General features: G+C 43.8%; 23 non-coding genes across 23 annotated transcripts; 11 read left to right on the forward strand and 12 right to left on the reverse strand.

Moving 5' to 3' along the window:
- The first annotated feature begins 22 nt into the window (after positions 1 to 22).
- trnag-ucc (transfer RNA glycine (anticodon UCC)) lies at positions 23 to 94 on the forward strand. The gene has a single exon. It is a non-coding gene; the product is annotated as a tRNA-Gly (tRNA).
- A 118-nt stretch (positions 95 to 212) lies between these two features.
- On the reverse strand, positions 213 to 284 carry trnad-guc (transfer RNA aspartic acid (anticodon GUC)). Its single transcript has one exon. It is a non-coding gene; the product is annotated as a tRNA-Asp (tRNA).
- A 735-nt stretch (positions 285 to 1,019) lies between these two features.
- Positions 1,020 to 1,134, forward strand: LOC129449357 (U5 spliceosomal RNA). The gene has a single exon (XR_008646107.1). It is a non-coding gene; the product is annotated as a U5 spliceosomal RNA (small nuclear RNA).
- Positions 1,135 to 1,984: 850 nt separating this feature from the next.
- Positions 1,985 to 2,056, reverse strand: trnad-guc (transfer RNA aspartic acid (anticodon GUC)). The gene has a single exon. It is a non-coding gene; the product is annotated as a tRNA-Asp (tRNA).
- A 378-nt stretch (positions 2,057 to 2,434) lies between these two features.
- trnad-guc (transfer RNA aspartic acid (anticodon GUC)) lies at positions 2,435 to 2,506 on the reverse strand. The gene has a single exon. It is a non-coding gene; the product is annotated as a tRNA-Asp (tRNA).
- Positions 2,507 to 3,241: 735 nt separating this feature from the next.
- LOC129449390 (U5 spliceosomal RNA) lies at positions 3,242 to 3,356 on the forward strand. The gene has a single exon (XR_008646135.2). It is a non-coding gene; the product is annotated as a U5 spliceosomal RNA (small nuclear RNA).
- Positions 3,357 to 4,206: 850 nt separating this feature from the next.
- Positions 4,207 to 4,278, reverse strand: trnad-guc (transfer RNA aspartic acid (anticodon GUC)). The gene has a single exon. It is a non-coding gene; the product is annotated as a tRNA-Asp (tRNA).
- A 201-nt stretch (positions 4,279 to 4,479) lies between these two features.
- Positions 4,480 to 4,551, forward strand: trnag-ucc (transfer RNA glycine (anticodon UCC)). The gene has a single exon. It is a non-coding gene; the product is annotated as a tRNA-Gly (tRNA).
- A 118-nt stretch (positions 4,552 to 4,669) lies between these two features.
- Positions 4,670 to 4,741, reverse strand: trnad-guc (transfer RNA aspartic acid (anticodon GUC)). Its single transcript has one exon. It is a non-coding gene; the product is annotated as a tRNA-Asp (tRNA).
- Positions 4,742 to 5,476: 735 nt separating this feature from the next.
- Positions 5,477 to 5,591, forward strand: LOC129449368 (U5 spliceosomal RNA). The gene has a single exon (XR_008646117.1). It is a non-coding gene; the product is annotated as a U5 spliceosomal RNA (small nuclear RNA).
- An 851-nt stretch (positions 5,592 to 6,442) lies between these two features.
- trnad-guc (transfer RNA aspartic acid (anticodon GUC)) lies at positions 6,443 to 6,514 on the reverse strand. Its single transcript has one exon. It is a non-coding gene; the product is annotated as a tRNA-Asp (tRNA).
- A 391-nt stretch (positions 6,515 to 6,905) lies between these two features.
- On the reverse strand, positions 6,906 to 6,977 carry trnad-guc (transfer RNA aspartic acid (anticodon GUC)). The gene has a single exon. It is a non-coding gene; the product is annotated as a tRNA-Asp (tRNA).
- Positions 6,978 to 7,712: 735 nt separating this feature from the next.
- On the forward strand, positions 7,713 to 7,827 carry LOC129449367 (U5 spliceosomal RNA). The gene has a single exon (XR_008646116.1). It is a non-coding gene; the product is annotated as a U5 spliceosomal RNA (small nuclear RNA).
- An 851-nt stretch (positions 7,828 to 8,678) lies between these two features.
- Positions 8,679 to 8,750, reverse strand: trnad-guc (transfer RNA aspartic acid (anticodon GUC)). Its single transcript has one exon. It is a non-coding gene; the product is annotated as a tRNA-Asp (tRNA).
- Positions 8,751 to 9,141: 391 nt separating this feature from the next.
- On the reverse strand, positions 9,142 to 9,213 carry trnad-guc (transfer RNA aspartic acid (anticodon GUC)). The gene has a single exon. It is a non-coding gene; the product is annotated as a tRNA-Asp (tRNA).
- A 735-nt stretch (positions 9,214 to 9,948) lies between these two features.
- Positions 9,949 to 10,063, forward strand: LOC129449366 (U5 spliceosomal RNA). Its single transcript, XR_008646115.1, has one exon. It is a non-coding gene; the product is annotated as a U5 spliceosomal RNA (small nuclear RNA).
- Positions 10,064 to 11,186: 1,123 nt separating this feature from the next.
- On the forward strand, positions 11,187 to 11,258 carry trnag-ucc (transfer RNA glycine (anticodon UCC)). Its single transcript has one exon. It is a non-coding gene; the product is annotated as a tRNA-Gly (tRNA).
- A 118-nt stretch (positions 11,259 to 11,376) lies between these two features.
- On the reverse strand, positions 11,377 to 11,448 carry trnad-guc (transfer RNA aspartic acid (anticodon GUC)). The gene has a single exon. It is a non-coding gene; the product is annotated as a tRNA-Asp (tRNA).
- Positions 11,449 to 12,183: 735 nt separating this feature from the next.
- LOC129435424 (U5 spliceosomal RNA) lies at positions 12,184 to 12,298 on the forward strand. Its single transcript, XR_008641301.1, has one exon. It is a non-coding gene; the product is annotated as a U5 spliceosomal RNA (small nuclear RNA).
- Positions 12,299 to 13,149: 851 nt separating this feature from the next.
- On the reverse strand, positions 13,150 to 13,221 carry trnad-guc (transfer RNA aspartic acid (anticodon GUC)). Its single transcript has one exon. It is a non-coding gene; the product is annotated as a tRNA-Asp (tRNA).
- A 201-nt stretch (positions 13,222 to 13,422) lies between these two features.
- trnag-ucc (transfer RNA glycine (anticodon UCC)) lies at positions 13,423 to 13,494 on the forward strand. The gene has a single exon. It is a non-coding gene; the product is annotated as a tRNA-Gly (tRNA).
- A 118-nt stretch (positions 13,495 to 13,612) lies between these two features.
- trnad-guc (transfer RNA aspartic acid (anticodon GUC)) lies at positions 13,613 to 13,684 on the reverse strand. Its single transcript has one exon. It is a non-coding gene; the product is annotated as a tRNA-Asp (tRNA).
- A 735-nt stretch (positions 13,685 to 14,419) lies between these two features.
- Positions 14,420 to 14,534, forward strand: LOC141367506 (U5 spliceosomal RNA). The gene has a single exon (XR_012371858.1). It is a non-coding gene; the product is annotated as a U5 spliceosomal RNA (small nuclear RNA).
- The last annotated feature ends 54 nt before the right edge of the window (positions 14,535 to 14,588 follow it).

The following is a 14,588-nucleotide window of genomic DNA, read 5'->3' on the forward strand; positions in this document are numbered from 1 at the left end:
GTTGAGTAACACCTTTCTGCCTGCGTTGGTGGTATAGTGGTGAGCATAGCTGCCTTCCAAGCAGTTGACCCGGGTTCGATTCCCGGCCAACGCATTGCTTTTTGCTCGACCACATCGTGAGAACGAGAGCAACGCAGCGCACTTCTTCAGCCGATTTTGATGCGTAAAGGTGGCTCGTGCAAGTTGTTTGAGAAGTCAAACGAAAAGGACGTCTCCCCGTCGGGGAATCGAACCCCGGTCTTCCGCGTGACAGGCGGAGATACTGTCCACTATACTAACGAGGATCTTACGCCCAGGGTGAGTCGTCGAGCCGGATCCCCAATCCAAAACGCAGCATATAACACACACTCCCCATTTGTGAGGACAGCCTTCCTGTTTATTCCCCCTGTATTTTTGTTTATTTTGTCTGCTTGTTTATATTTTAAAAAGTTTCTTTACCTTCTTTTTTAAAAAGCATTCCCTGCTTCTGCCCCAGCCAACTACCTTCCTTACCCCAAAATCAGTAAACCCCTTAGATCGGTACTTTAAAAAGACAACCCTACCCCATTCTGAACCTCAATCCATCCCCTTGCTTTTTTACTATTTACCTGAAATAAATTAACCATAAACTACACCCTGCCCTAACACCAGCTATCATAATCCCAAAAAGAATTTTTGAAGTGAAAATGATCTATTAAGCTGAAGGTCTTAGACCTTGTTCTTCTGTTGGGGCCCTTTCTTTTTCCTTTTTTTCCCTAGAGGCTATGGAAATTAATGGGATGGAGATTGGAGATAACCTGTGCCGGTGCATCCTCTGTGTAATGTGCACAGAGTTTCATTCCCCAAAACCTCTCAGCAAAAGATCACACTGTGACATGTTAGTAGCCTGTGCCTGTGTCTTTATTTTGCGCAGGAACGTATTTCTACCTCTTTTGCTCCTCCCAGGTGGAAGGGTCTGTGTGGATCCTGAACCAGAAATTACCCTTTTTGAACATTATGGTGTGGCACAGGGAGCACACTGGGTCGAGGTTTGTTGGACATAACTCAAGTTTTCCTTCAACTACGTATAAATCTTTCGCCTTTTACTAAAGATTTCCGTGGAGGAGGACGTTGTGAGTTTATTGTATTTTTGGGTGCTCTGCTCACAGCAGAGCTGCGTAACTTTGGTCAATTGCAGAAAATCTTTCATTATGGTGTGGTTTGTCGCTAGGTGTTCAGTAACGATGGTCGCTTCCGAAGCACCGCTTTATGAGGCTTCGAAACTTTTCAAAATCTCTCGTTTCGAATAAATTTGCTCGGAGCTTGTTTCAAACTGGCCAAGTCACGTGATTTTAGCAAACGAGGCTTCATTATGTCATAACTCTTTCGAAACGTTTCGAAAATCCGATGGATCACCACTAGGGGGAGTTGGTCACAAATGACCAGTGTCTAATATGGTCAGGTAAACTCGGGTCAGTTTTATTACGCAAGTTCATAAAACATGCATCCTTCTGGCTAGTAACACTACCATTTTGTTTACTTTTTGTTGATAGACAGATTTAATGACAAAAATGTGCATAATTAAAAGGGGAGATGGTTTTAATGATTTGTTTGCCCTAAAACAACTGAAAAACACACAATACACTTTTAATTATGTCTTAATAAGGTTAAATATTTTTTTTAAACATGTTTTAATACAAATCTTGCTATTATTTTGTAAAATAAAGTGTAAAATGTTTGGAAAGATCTGCTTTAACACTATTTTGACCAGCAGGTGTCGCCAGCGAGTGTGGTGTTTCGAACGCTTCGAAGAACTGAATCAATTTCCGAAGCGATTGGTTCAATAGATTCGAAGCTTCGAAAAGTTTCGTTGCTCCCATCACCAGTGTTCAGTGGCTTTAAACAAAGGAGACTTGTGCCTCCAACATAGGGACGGCGAGAGGTGCGAAAACGGCAAACGAACAGCAGCGCTCAGCTCGTGCATTAAATCTTACATTTCAATCGGCACTCCAGAAACAAAGCAAACCTCCCCGTCGGGGAATCGAACCCCGGTCTTCCGCGTGACAGGCGGAGATACTGTCCACTATACTAACGAGGACTTCTCTCTCTCGCACAGGCATCACGCCGGCCAACCTCCCCTTCGAAAGAGGACTCTTGGGATTCTGTGGTTATCAAGTTACAGACACAAGCAGGAGGCGAGGAAGGGAATCGACTGAATCCATGATCAATTCAGTGCAGCTCTAAAACAACAGTTGGTTCAGGACATTCACAGGTCCTGTTGAGCAACACCTTTCTGCCTGCGTTGGTGGTATAGTGGTGAGCATAGCTGCCTTCCAAGCAGTTGACCCGGCCAACGCATTGCTTTTTGCTCGACCACATCGTGAGAACGAGAGCAACGCAGCGCACTTCTTCAGCCGATTTTGATGCGTAAAGGTGGCTCGTGCAAGTTGTTTGAGAAGTCAAACGAAAAGGACGTCTCCCCGTCGGGGAATCGAACCCCGGTCTTCCGCGTGACAGGCGGAGATACTGTCCACTATACTAACGAGGATCTTACGCCCAGGGTGAGTTGTCGAGCCGGATCCCCAATCCAAAACGCAGCATATAACACACACTCCCCATTTGTGAGGACAGCCTTCCTGTTTATTCCCCCTGTATTTTTGTTTATTTTGTCTGCTTGTTTATATTTTAAAAAGTTTCTTTACCTTCTTTTTTAAAAAGCATTCCCTGCTTCTGCCCCAGCCAACTACCTTCCTTACCCCAAAATCAGTAAACCCCTTAGATCGGTACTTTAAAAAGACAACCCTACCCCATTCTGAACCTCAATCCATCCCCTTGCTTTTTTACTATTTACCTGAAATAAATTAACCATAAATTACACCCTGCCCTAACACCAGCTATCATAATCCCAAAAAGAATTTTTGAAGTGAAAATGATCTATTAAGCTGAAGGTCTTAGACCTTGTTCTTCTGTTGGGGCCCTTTCTTTTTCCTTTTTTTCCCTAGAGGCTATGGAAATTAATGGGATGGAGATTGGAGATAACCTGTGCCGGTGCATACTCTGTGTAATGTGCACAGAGTTTCATTCCCCAAAACCTCTCAGCAAAAGATCACACTGTGACATGTTAGTAGCCTGTGCCTGTGTCTTTATTTTGCGCAGGAACGTATTTCTACCTCTTTTGCTCCTCCCAGGTGGAAGGGTCTGTGTGGATCCTGAACCAGAAATTACCCTTTTTGAACATTATGGTGTGGCACAGGGAGCACACTGGGTCGAGGTTTGTTGGACATAACTCAAGTTTTCCTTCAACTACGTATAAATCTTTCGCCTTTTACTAAAGATTTCCGTGGAGGAGGACGTTGTGAGTTTATTGTATTTTTGGGTGCTCTGCTCACAGCAGAGCTGCGTAACTTTGGTCAATTGCAGAAAATCTTTCATTATGGTCTGGTTTGTCGCTAGGTGTTCAGTAACGATGGTCGCTTCCGAAGCACCGCTTTATGAGGCTTCGAAACTTTTCAAAATCTCTCGTTTCGAATAAATTTGCTCGGAGCTTGTTTCAAACTGGCCAAGTCACGTGATTTTAGCAAACGAGGCTTCATTACGTCATAACTCTTTCGAAACGTTTCGAAAATCCGATGGATCACCACTAGGGGGAGTTGGTCACAAATGACCAGTGTCTAATATGGTCAGGTAAACTCGGGTCAGTTTTATTACGCAAGTTCATAAAACATGCATCCTTCTGGCTAGTAACACTACCATTTTGTTTACTTTTTGTTGATAGACAGATTTAATGACAAAAATGTGCATAATTAAAAGGGGAGATGGTTTTAATGATTTGTTTGCCCTAAAACAACTGAAAAACACACAATACACTTTTAATTATGTCTTAATAAGGTTAAATAATTTTTTTAAACATGTTTTAATACAAATCTTGCTATTATTTTGTAAAATAAAGTGTAAAATGTTTGGAAAGATCTGCTTTAACACTATTTTGACCAGCAGGTGTCGCCAGCGAGTGTGGTGTTTCGAACGCTTCGAAGAACTGAATCAATTTCCGAAGCGATTGGTTCAATAGATTCGAAGCTTCGAAAAGTTTCGTTGCTCCCATCACCAGTGTTCAGTGGCTTTAAACAAAGGAGACTTGTGCCTCCAACATAGGGACGGCGAGAGGTGCGAAAACGGCAAACGAACAGCAGCGCTCAGCTCGTGCATTAAATCTTACATTTCAATCGGCACTCCAGAAACAAAGCAAACCTCCCCGTCGGGGAATCGAACCCCGGTCTTCCGCGTGACAGGCGGAGATACTGTCCACTATACTAACGAGGACTTCTCTCTCTCGCACGGGCATCACGCCGGCCAACCTCCCCTTCGAAAGAGGACTCTTGGGATTCTGTGGTTATCAAGTTACAGACACCAGCAGGAGGCGAGGAAGGGAATCGACTGAATCCATGATCAATTCAGTGCAGCTCTAAAACAACAGTTGGTTCAGGACATTCACAGGTCCTGTTGAGCAACACCTTTCTGCCTGCGTTGGTGGTATAGTGGTGAGCATAGCTGCCTTCCAAGCAGTTGACCCGGGTTCGATTCCCGGCCAACGCATTGCTTTTTGCTCGACCACATCGTGAGAACGAGAGCAACGCAGCGCACTTCTTCAGCCGATTTTGATGCGTAAAGGTGGCTCGTGCAAGTTGTTTGAGAAGTCAAACGAAAAGGACGTCTCCCCGTCGGGGAATCGAACCCCGGTCTTCCGCGTGACAGGCGGAGATACTGTCCACTATACTAACGAGGATCTTACGCCCAGGGTGAGTCGTCGAGCCGGATCCCCAATCCAAAACGCAGCATATAACACACGCTCCCCATTTGTGAGGACAGCCTTCCTGTTTATTCCCCCTGTATTTTTGTTTATTTTGTCTGCTTGTTTATATTTTAAAAAGTTTATTTACCTTCTTTTTTAAAAAGCATTCCCTGCTTCTGCCCCAGCCAACTACCTTCCTTACCCCAAAATCAGTAAACCCCTTAGATCGGTACTTTAAAAGGACAACCCTACCCCATTCTGAACCTCAATCCATCCCCTTGCTTTTTTACTATTTACCTGAAATAAATTAACCATAAACTACACCCTGCCCTAACACCAGCTATCATAATCCCAAAAAGAATTTTTGAAGTGAAAATGATCTATTAAGCTGAAGGTCTTAGACCTTGTTGTTCTGTTGGGGCCCTTTCTTTTTCCTTTTTTTCCCTAGAGGCTATGGAAATTAATGGGATGGAGATTGGAGATAACCTGTGCCGGTGCATCCTCTGTGTAATGTGCACAGAGTTTCATTCCCCAAAACCTCTCAGCAAAAGATCACACTGTGACATGTTAGTAGCCTGTGCCTGTGTCTTTATTTTGCGCAGGAACGTATTTCTACCTCTTTTGCTCCTCCCAGGTGGAAGGGTCTGTGTGGATCCTGAACCAGAAATTACCCTTTTTGAACATTATGGTGTGGCACAGGGAGCACACTGGGTCGAGGTTTGTTGGACATAACTCAAGTTTTCCTTCAACTACGTATAAATCTTTCGCCTTTTACTAAAGATTTCCGTGGAGGAGGACGTTGTGAGTTTATTGTATTTTTGGGTGCTCTGCTCACAGCAGAGCTGCGTAACTTTGGTCAATTGCAGAAAATCTTTCATTATGGTCTGGTTTGTCGCGAGGTGTTCAGTAACGATGGTCGCTTCCGAAGCACCGCTTTATGAGGCTTTGAAACTTTTCAAAATCTCTCGTTTCGAATCAATTTGCTCGGAGCTTGTTTCAAACTGGCCAAGTCACGTGATTTTAGCAAACGAGGCTTCATTACGTCATAACTCTTTCGAAACGTTTCGAAAATCCGATGGATCACCACTAGGGGGAGTTGGTCACAAATGACCAGTGTCTAATATGGTCAGGTAAACTCGGGTCAGTTTTATTACGCAAGTTCATAAAACATGCATCCTTCTGGCTAGTAACACTACCATTTTGTTTACTTTTTGTTTATAGACAGATTTAATGACAAAAATGTGCATAATTAAAAGGGGAGATGGTTTTAATGATTTGTTTGCCCTAAATACAACTGAAAAACACACAATACACTTTTAATTATGTCTTAATAAGGTTAAATAATTTTTTTAAACATGTTTTAATACAAATCTTGCTATTATTTTGTAAAATAAAGTGTAAAATGTTTGGAAAGATCTGCTTTAACACTATTTTGACCAGCAGGTGTCGCCAGCGAGTGTGGTGTTTCGAACGCTTCGAAGAACTGAATCAATTTCCGAAGCGATTGGTTCAATAGATTCGAAGCTTCGAAAAGTTTCGTTGCTCCCATCACCAGTGTTCAGTGGCTTTAAACAAAGGAGACTTGTGCCTCCAACATAGGGACGGCGAGAGGTGCGAAAACGGCAAACGAACAGCAGCGCTCAGCTCGTGCATTAAATCTTACATTTCAATCGGCACTCCAGAAACAAAGCAAACCTCCCCGTCGGGGAATCGAACCCCGGTCTTCCGCGTGACAGGCGGAGATACTGTCCACTATACTAACGAGGACTTCTCTCTCTCGCACGGGCATCACGCCGACCAACCTCCCCTTTGAAAGAGGACTCTTGGGATTCTGTGGTTATCAAGTTACAGACACCAGCAGGAGGCGAGGAAGGGAATCGACTGAATCCATGATCAATTCAGTGCAGCTCTAAAACAACAGTTGGTTCAGGACATTCACAGGTCCTGTTGAGCAACACCTTTCTGCCTGCATTGGTGGTATAGTGGTGAGCATAGCTGCCTTCCAAGCAGTTGACCCGGGTTCGATTCCTGGCCAACGCATTGCTTTTTGCTCGACCACATCGTGAGAACGAGAGCAACGCAGCGCACTTCTTCAGCCGATTTTGATGCGTAAAGGTGGCTCGTGCAAGTTGTTTGAGAAGTCAAACGAAAAGGACGTCTCCCCGTCGGGGAATCGAACCCCGGTCTTCCGCGTGACAGGCGGAGATACTGTCCACTATACTAACGAGGATCTTACGCCCAGGGTGAGTCGTCGAGCCGGATCCCCAATCCAAAACGCAGCATATAACACACGCTCCCCATTTGTGAGGACAGCCTTCCTGTTTATTCCCCCTGTATTTTTGTTTATTTTGTCTGCTTGTTTATATTTTAAAAAGTTTCTTTACCTTCTTTTTTAAAAAGCATTCCCTGCTTCTGCCCCAGCCAACTACCTTCCTTACCCCAAAATCAGTAAACCCCTTAGATCGGTACTTTAAAAGGACAACCCTACCCCATTCTGAACCTCAATCCATCCCCTTGCTTTTTTACTATTTACCTGAAATAAATTAACCATAAACTACACCCTGCCCTAACACCAGCTATCATAATCCCAAAAAGAATTTTTGAAGTGAAAATGATCTATTAAGCTGAAGGTCTTAGACCTTGTTGTTCTGTTGGGGCCCTTTCTTTTTCCTTTTTTTCCCTAGAGGCTATGGAAATTAATGGGATGGAGATTGGAGATAACCTGTGCCGGTGCATCCTCTGTGTAATGTGCACAGAGTTTCATTCCCCAAAACCTCTCAGCAAAAGATCACACTGTGACATGTTAGTAGCCTGTGCCTGTGTCTTTATTTTGCGCAGGAACGTATTTCTACCTCTTTTGCTCCTCCCAGGTGGAAGGGTCTGTGTGGATCCTGAACCAGAAATTACCCTTTTTGAACATTATGGTGTGGCACAGGGAGCACACTGGGTCGAGGTTTGTTGGACATAACTCAAGTTTTCCTTCAACTACGTATAAATCTTTCGCCTTTTACTAAAGATTTCCGTGGAGGAGGACGTTGTGAGTTTATTGTATTTTTGGGTGCTCTGCTCACAGCAGAGCTGCGTAACTTTGGTCAATTGCAGAAAATCTTTCATTATGGTCTGGTTTGTCGCGAGGTGTTCAGTAACGATGGTCGCTTCCGAAGCACCGCTTTATGAGGCTTTGAAACTTTTCAAAATCTCTCGTTTCGAATCAATTTGCTCGGAGCTTGTTTCAAACTGGCCAAGTCACGTGATTTTAGCAAACGAGGCTTCATTACGTCATAACTCTTTCGAAACGTTTCGAAAATCCGATGGATCACCACTAGGGGGAGTTGGTCACAAATGACCAGTGTCTAATATGGTCAGGTAAACTCGGGTCAGTTTTATTACGCAAGTTCATAAAACATGCATCCTTCTGGCTAGTAACACTACCATTTTGTTTACTTTTTGTTTATAGACAGATTTAATGACAAAAATGTGCATAATTAAAAGGGGAGATGGTTTTAATGATTTGTTTGCCCTAAATACAACTGAAAAACACACAATACACTTTTAATTATGTCTTAATAAGGTTAAATAATTTTTTTAAACATGTTTTAATACAAATCTTGCTATTATTTTGTAAAATAAAGTGTAAAATGTTTGGAAAGATCTGCTTTAACACTATTTTGACCAGCAGGTGTCGCCAGCGAGTGTGGTGTTTCGAACGCTTCGAAGAACTGAATCAATTTCCGAAGCGATTGGTTCAATAGATTCGAAGCTTCGAAAAGTTTCGTTGCTCCCATCACCAGTGTTCAGTGGCTTTAAACAAAGGAGACTTGTGCCTCCAACATAGGGACGGCGAGAGGTGCGAAAACGGCAAACGAACAGCAGCGCTCAGCTCGTGCATTAAATCTTACATTTCAATCGGCACTCCAGAAACAAAGCAAACCTCCCCGTCGGGGAATCGAACCCCGGTCTTCCGCGTGACAGGCGGAGATACTGTCCACTATACTAACGAGGACTTCTCTCTCTCGCACGGGCATCACGCCGACCAACCTCCCCTTTGAAAGAGGACTCTTGGGATTCTGTGGTTATCAAGTTACAGACACCAGCAGGAGGCGAGGAAGGGAATCGACTGAATCCATGATCAATTCAGTGCAGCTCTAAAACAACAGTTGGTTCAGGACATTCACAGGTCCTGTTGAGCAACACCTTTCTGCCTGCATTGGTGGTATAGTGGTGAGCATAGCTGCCTTCCAAGCAGTTGACCCGGGTTCGATTCCTGGCCAACGCATTGCTTTTTGCTCGACCACATCGTGAGAACGAGAGCAACGCAGCGCACTTCTTCAGCCGATTTTGATGCGTAAAGGTGGCTCGTGCAAGTTGTTTGAGAAGTCAAACGAAAAGGACGTCTCCCCGTCGGGGAATCGAACCCCGGTCTTCCGCGTGACAGGCGGAGATACTGTCCACTATACTAACGAGGATCTTACGCCCAGGGTGAGTCGTCGAGCCGGATCCCCAATCCAAAACGCAGCATATAACACACGCTCCCCATTTGTGAGGACAGCCTTCCTGTTTATTCCCCCTGTATTTTTGTTTATTTTGTCTGCTTGTTTATATTTTAAAAAGTTTCTTTACCTTCTTTTTTAAAAAGCATTCCCTGCTTCTGCCCCAGCCAACTACCTTCCTTACCCCAAAATCAGTAAACCCCTTAGATCGGTACTTTAAAAGGACAACCCTACCCCATTCTGAACCTCAATCCATCCCCTTGCTTTTTTACTATTTACCTGAAATAAATTAACCATAAACTACACCCTGCCCTAACACCAGCTATCATAATCCCAAAAAGAATTTTTGAAGTGAAAATGATCTATTAAGCTGAAGGTCTTAGACCTTGTTGTTCTGTTGGGGCCCTTTCTTTTTCCTTTTTTTCCCTAGAGGCTATGGAAATTAATGGGATGGAGATTGGAGATAACCTGTGCCGGTGCATCCTCTGTGTAATGTGCACAGAGTTTCATTCCCCAAAACCTCTCAGCAAAAGATCACACTGTGACATGTTAGTAGCCTGTGCCTGTGTCTTTATTTTGCGCAGGAACGTATTTCTACCTCTTTTGCTCCTCCCAGGTGGAAGGGTCTGTGTGGATCCTGAACCAGAAATTACCCTTTTTGAACATTATGGTGTGGCACAGGGAGCACACTGGGTCGAGGTTTGTTGGACATAACTCAAGTTTTCCTTCAACTACGTATAAATCTTTCGCCTTTTACTAAAGATTTCCGTGGAGGAGGACGTTGTGAGTTTATTGTATTTTTGGGTGCTCTGCTCACAGCAGAGCTGCGTAACTTTGGTCAATTGCAGAAAATCTTTCATTATGGTCTGGTTTGTCGCGAGGTGTTCAGTAACGATGGTCGCTTCCGAAGCACCGCTTTATGAGGCTTTGAAACTTTTCAAAATCTCTCGTTTCGAATCAATTTGCTCGGAGCTTGTTTCAAACTGGCCAAGTCACGTGATTTTAGCAAACGAGGCTTCATTACGTCATAACTCTTTCGAAACGTTTCGAAAATCCGATGGATCACCACTAGGGGGAGTTGGTCACAAATGACCAGTGTCTAATATGGTCAGGTAAACTCGGGTCAGTTTTATTACGCAAGTTCATAAAACATGCATCCTTCTGGCTAGTAACACTACCATTTTGTTTACTTTTTGTTTATAGACAGATTTAATGACAAAAATGTGCATAATTAAAAGGGGAGATGGTTTTAATGATTTGTTTGCCCTAAATACAACTGAAAAACACACAATACACTTTTAATTATGTCTTAATAAGGTTAAATAATTTTTTAAACATGTTTTAATACAAATCTTGCTATTATTTTGTAAAATAAAGTGTAAAATGTTTGGAAAGATCTGCTTTAACACTATTTTGACCAGCAGGTGTCGCCAGCGAGTGTGGTGTTTCGAACGCTTCGAAGAACTGAATCAATTTCCGAAGCGATTGGTTCAATAGATTCGAAGCTTCGAAAAGTTTCGTTGCTCCCATCACCAGTGTTCAGTGGCTTTAAACAAAGGAGACTTGTGCCTCCAACATAGGGACGGCGAGAGGTGCGAAAACGGCAAACGAACAGCAGCGCTCAGCTCGTGCCATAACTCTTACATTTCAATCGGCACTCCAGAAACAAAGCAAACCTCCCCGTCGGGGAATCGAACCCCAGTCTTCCGCGTGACAGGCGGAGATACTGTCCACTATACTAACGAGGACTTCTCTCTCTTGCATGGGCATCACGCCGGCCAACCTCCCCTTCGAAAGAGGACTCTTGGGATTCTGTGGTTATCAAGTTACAGACACAAGCAGGAGGCGAGGAAGGGAATCGACTGAATCCATGATCAATTCAGTGCAGCTCTAAAACAACAGTTGGTTCAGGACATTCACAGGTCCTGTTGAGCAACACCTTTCTGCCTGCGTTGGTGGTATAGTGGTGAGCATAGCTGCCTTCCGAGCAGTTGACCCGGGTTCGATTCCCGGCCAACGCATTGCTTTTTGCTCGACCACATCGTGAGAACGAGAGCAACGCAGCGCACTTCTTCAGCCGATTTTGATGCGTAAAGGTGGCTCGTGCAAGTTGTTTGAGAAGTCAAACGAAAAGGACGTCTCCCCGTCGGGGAATCGAACCCCGGTCTTCCGCGTGACAGGCGGAGATACTGTCCACTATACTAACGAGGATCTTACGCCCAGGGTGAGTCGTCGAGCCGGATCCCCAATCCAAAACGCAGCATATAACACACGCTCCCCATTTGTGAGGACAGCCTTCCTGTTTATTCCCCCTGTATTTTTGTTTATTTTGTCTGCTTGTTTATATTTTAAAAAGTTTCTTTACCTTCTTTTTTAAAAAGCATTCCCTGCTTCTGCCCCAGCCAACTACCTTCCTTACCCCAAAATCAGTAAACCCCTTAGATCGGTACTTTAAAAGGACAACCCTACCCCATTCTGAACCTCAATCCATCCCCTTGCTTTTTTACTATTTACCTGAAATAAATTAACCATAAACTACACCCTGCCCTAACACCAGCTATCATAATCCCAAAAAGAATTTTTGAAGTGAAAATGATCTATTAAGCTGAAGGTCTTAGACCTTGTTCTTCTGTTGGGGCCCTTTCTTTTTCCTTTTTTTCCCTAGAGGCTATGGAAATTAATGGGATGGAGATTGGAGATAACCTGTGCCGGTGCATCCTCTGTGTAATGTGCACAGAGTTTCATTCCCCAAAACCTCTCAGCAAAAGATCACACTGTGACATGTTAGTAGCCTGTGCCTGTGTCTTTATTTTGCGCAGGAACGTATTTCTACCTCTTTTGCTCCTCCCAGGTGGAAGGGTCTGTGTGGATCCTGAACCAGAAATTACCCTTTTTGAACATTATGGTGTGGCACAGGGAGCACACTGGGTCGAGGTTTGTTGGACATAACTCAAGTTTTCCTTCAACTACGTATAAATCTTTCGCCTTTTACTAAAGATTTCCGTGGAGGAGGACGTTGTGAGTTTATTGTATTTTTGGGTGCTCTGCTCACAGCAGAGCTGCGTAACTTTGGTCAATTGCAGAAAATCTTTCATTATGGTCTGGTTTGTCGCTAGGTGTTCAGTAACGATGGTCGCTTCCGAAGCACCGCTTTATGAGGCTTCGAAACTTTTCAAAATCTCTCGTTTCGAATCAATTTGCTCGGAGCTTGTTTCAAATTGGCCAAGTCACGTGATTTTAGCAAACGAGGCTTCATTACGTCATAACTCTTTCGAAACGTTTCGAAAATCCGATGGATCACCACTAGGGGGAGTTGGTCACAAATGACCAGTGTCTAATATGGTCAGGTAAACTCGGGTCAGTTTTATTACGCAAGTTCATAAAACATGCATCCTTCTGGCTAGTAACACCACCATTTTGTTTACTTTTTGTTGATAGACAGATTTAATGACAAAAATGTGCATAATTAAAAGGGGAGATGGTTTTAATGATTTGTTTGCCCTAAATACAACTGAAAAACACACAATACACTTTTAATTATGTCTTAATAAGGTTAAATAATTTTTTTAAACATGTTTTAATACAAATCTTGCTATTATTTTGTAAAATAAAGTGTAAAATGTTTGGAAAGATCTGCTTTAACACTATTTTGACCAGCAGGTGTCGCCAGCGAGTGTGGTGTTTCGAACGCTTCGAAGAACTGAATCAATTTCCGAAGCGATTGGTTCAATAGATTCGAAGCTTCGAAAAGTTTCGTTGCTCCCATCACCAGTGTTCAGTGGCTTTAAACAAAGGAGACTTGTGCCTCCAACATAGGGACGGCGAGAGGTGCGAAAACGGCAAACGAACAGCAGCGCTCAGCTCGTGCATTAAATCTTACATTTCAATCGGCACTCCAGAAACAAAGCAAACCTCCCCGTCGGGGAATCGAACCCCGGTCTTCCGCGTGACAGGCGGAGATACTGTCCACTATACTAACGAGGACTTCTCTCTCTCGCACGGGCATCACGCCGGCCAACCTCCCCTTCGAAAGAGGACTCTTGGGATTCTGTGGTTATCAAGTTACAGACACCAGCAGGAGGCGAGGAAGGGAATCGACTGAATCCATGATCAATTCAGTGCAGCTCTAAAACAAAAGTTGGTTCAGGACATTCACAGGTCCTGTTGAGCAACACCTTTCTGCCTGCGTTGGTGGTATAGTGGTGAGCATAGCTGCCTTCCAAGCAGTTGACCCGGGTTCGATTCCCGGCCAACGCATTGCTTTTTGCTCGACCACACCGTGAGAACGAGAGCAACGCAGCGCACTTCTTCAGCCGATTTTGATGCGTAAAGGTGGCTCGTGCAAGTTGTTTGAGAAGTCAAACGAAAAGGACGTCTCCCCGTCGGGGAATCGAACCCCGGTCTTCCGCGTGACAGGCGGAGATACTGTCCACTATACTAACGAGGATCTTACGCCCAGGGTGAGTCGTCGAGCCGGATCCCCAATCCAAAACGCAGCATATAACACACGCTCCCCATTTGTGAGGACAGCCTTCCTGTTTATTCCCCCTGTATTTTTGTTTATTTTGTCTGCTTGTTTATATTTTAAAAAGTTTCTTTACCTTCTTTTTTAAAAAGCATTCCCTGCTTCTGCCCCAGCCAACTACCTTCCTTACCCCAAAATCAGTAAACCCCTTAGATCGGTACTTTAAAAGGACAACCCTACCCCATTCTGAACCTCAATCCATCCCCTTGCTTTTTTACTATTCACCTGAAATAAATTAACCATAAACTACACCCTGCCCTAACACCAGCTATCATAATCCCAAAAAGAATTTTTGAAGTGAAAATGATCTATTAAGCTGAAGGTCTTAGACCTTGTTGTTCTGTTGGGGCCCTTTCTTTTTCCTTTTTTTCCCTAGAGGCTATGGAAATTAATGGGATGGAGATTGGAGATAACCTGTGCCGGTGCATCCTCTGTGTAATGTGCACAGAGTTTCATTCCCCAAAACCTCTCAGCAAAAGATCACACTGTGACATGTTAGTAGCCTGTGCCTGTGTCTTTATTTTGCGCAGGAACGTATTTCTACCTCTTTTGCTCCTCCCAGGTGGAAGGGTCTGTGTGGATCCTGAACCAGAAATTACCCTTTTTGAACATTATGGTGTGGCACAGGGAGCACACTGGGTCGAGGTTTGTTGGACATAACTCAAGTTTTCCTTCAACTACGTATAAATCTTTCGCCTTTTACTAAAGATTTCCGTGGAGGAGGACGTTGTGAGTTTATTGTATTTTTGGGTGCTCTGCTCACAGCAGAGCTGCGTAACTTTGGTCAATTGCAGAAAATCTTTCATTATGGTCTTGGTTGTCGCGA

Source organism: Misgurnus anguillicaudatus, chromosome 10 (assembly GCF_027580225.2).
Source record: "Misgurnus anguillicaudatus chromosome 10, ASM2758022v2, whole genome shotgun sequence".
NCBI lineage: Eukaryota > Metazoa > Chordata > Actinopteri > Cypriniformes > Cobitidae > Misgurnus > Misgurnus anguillicaudatus.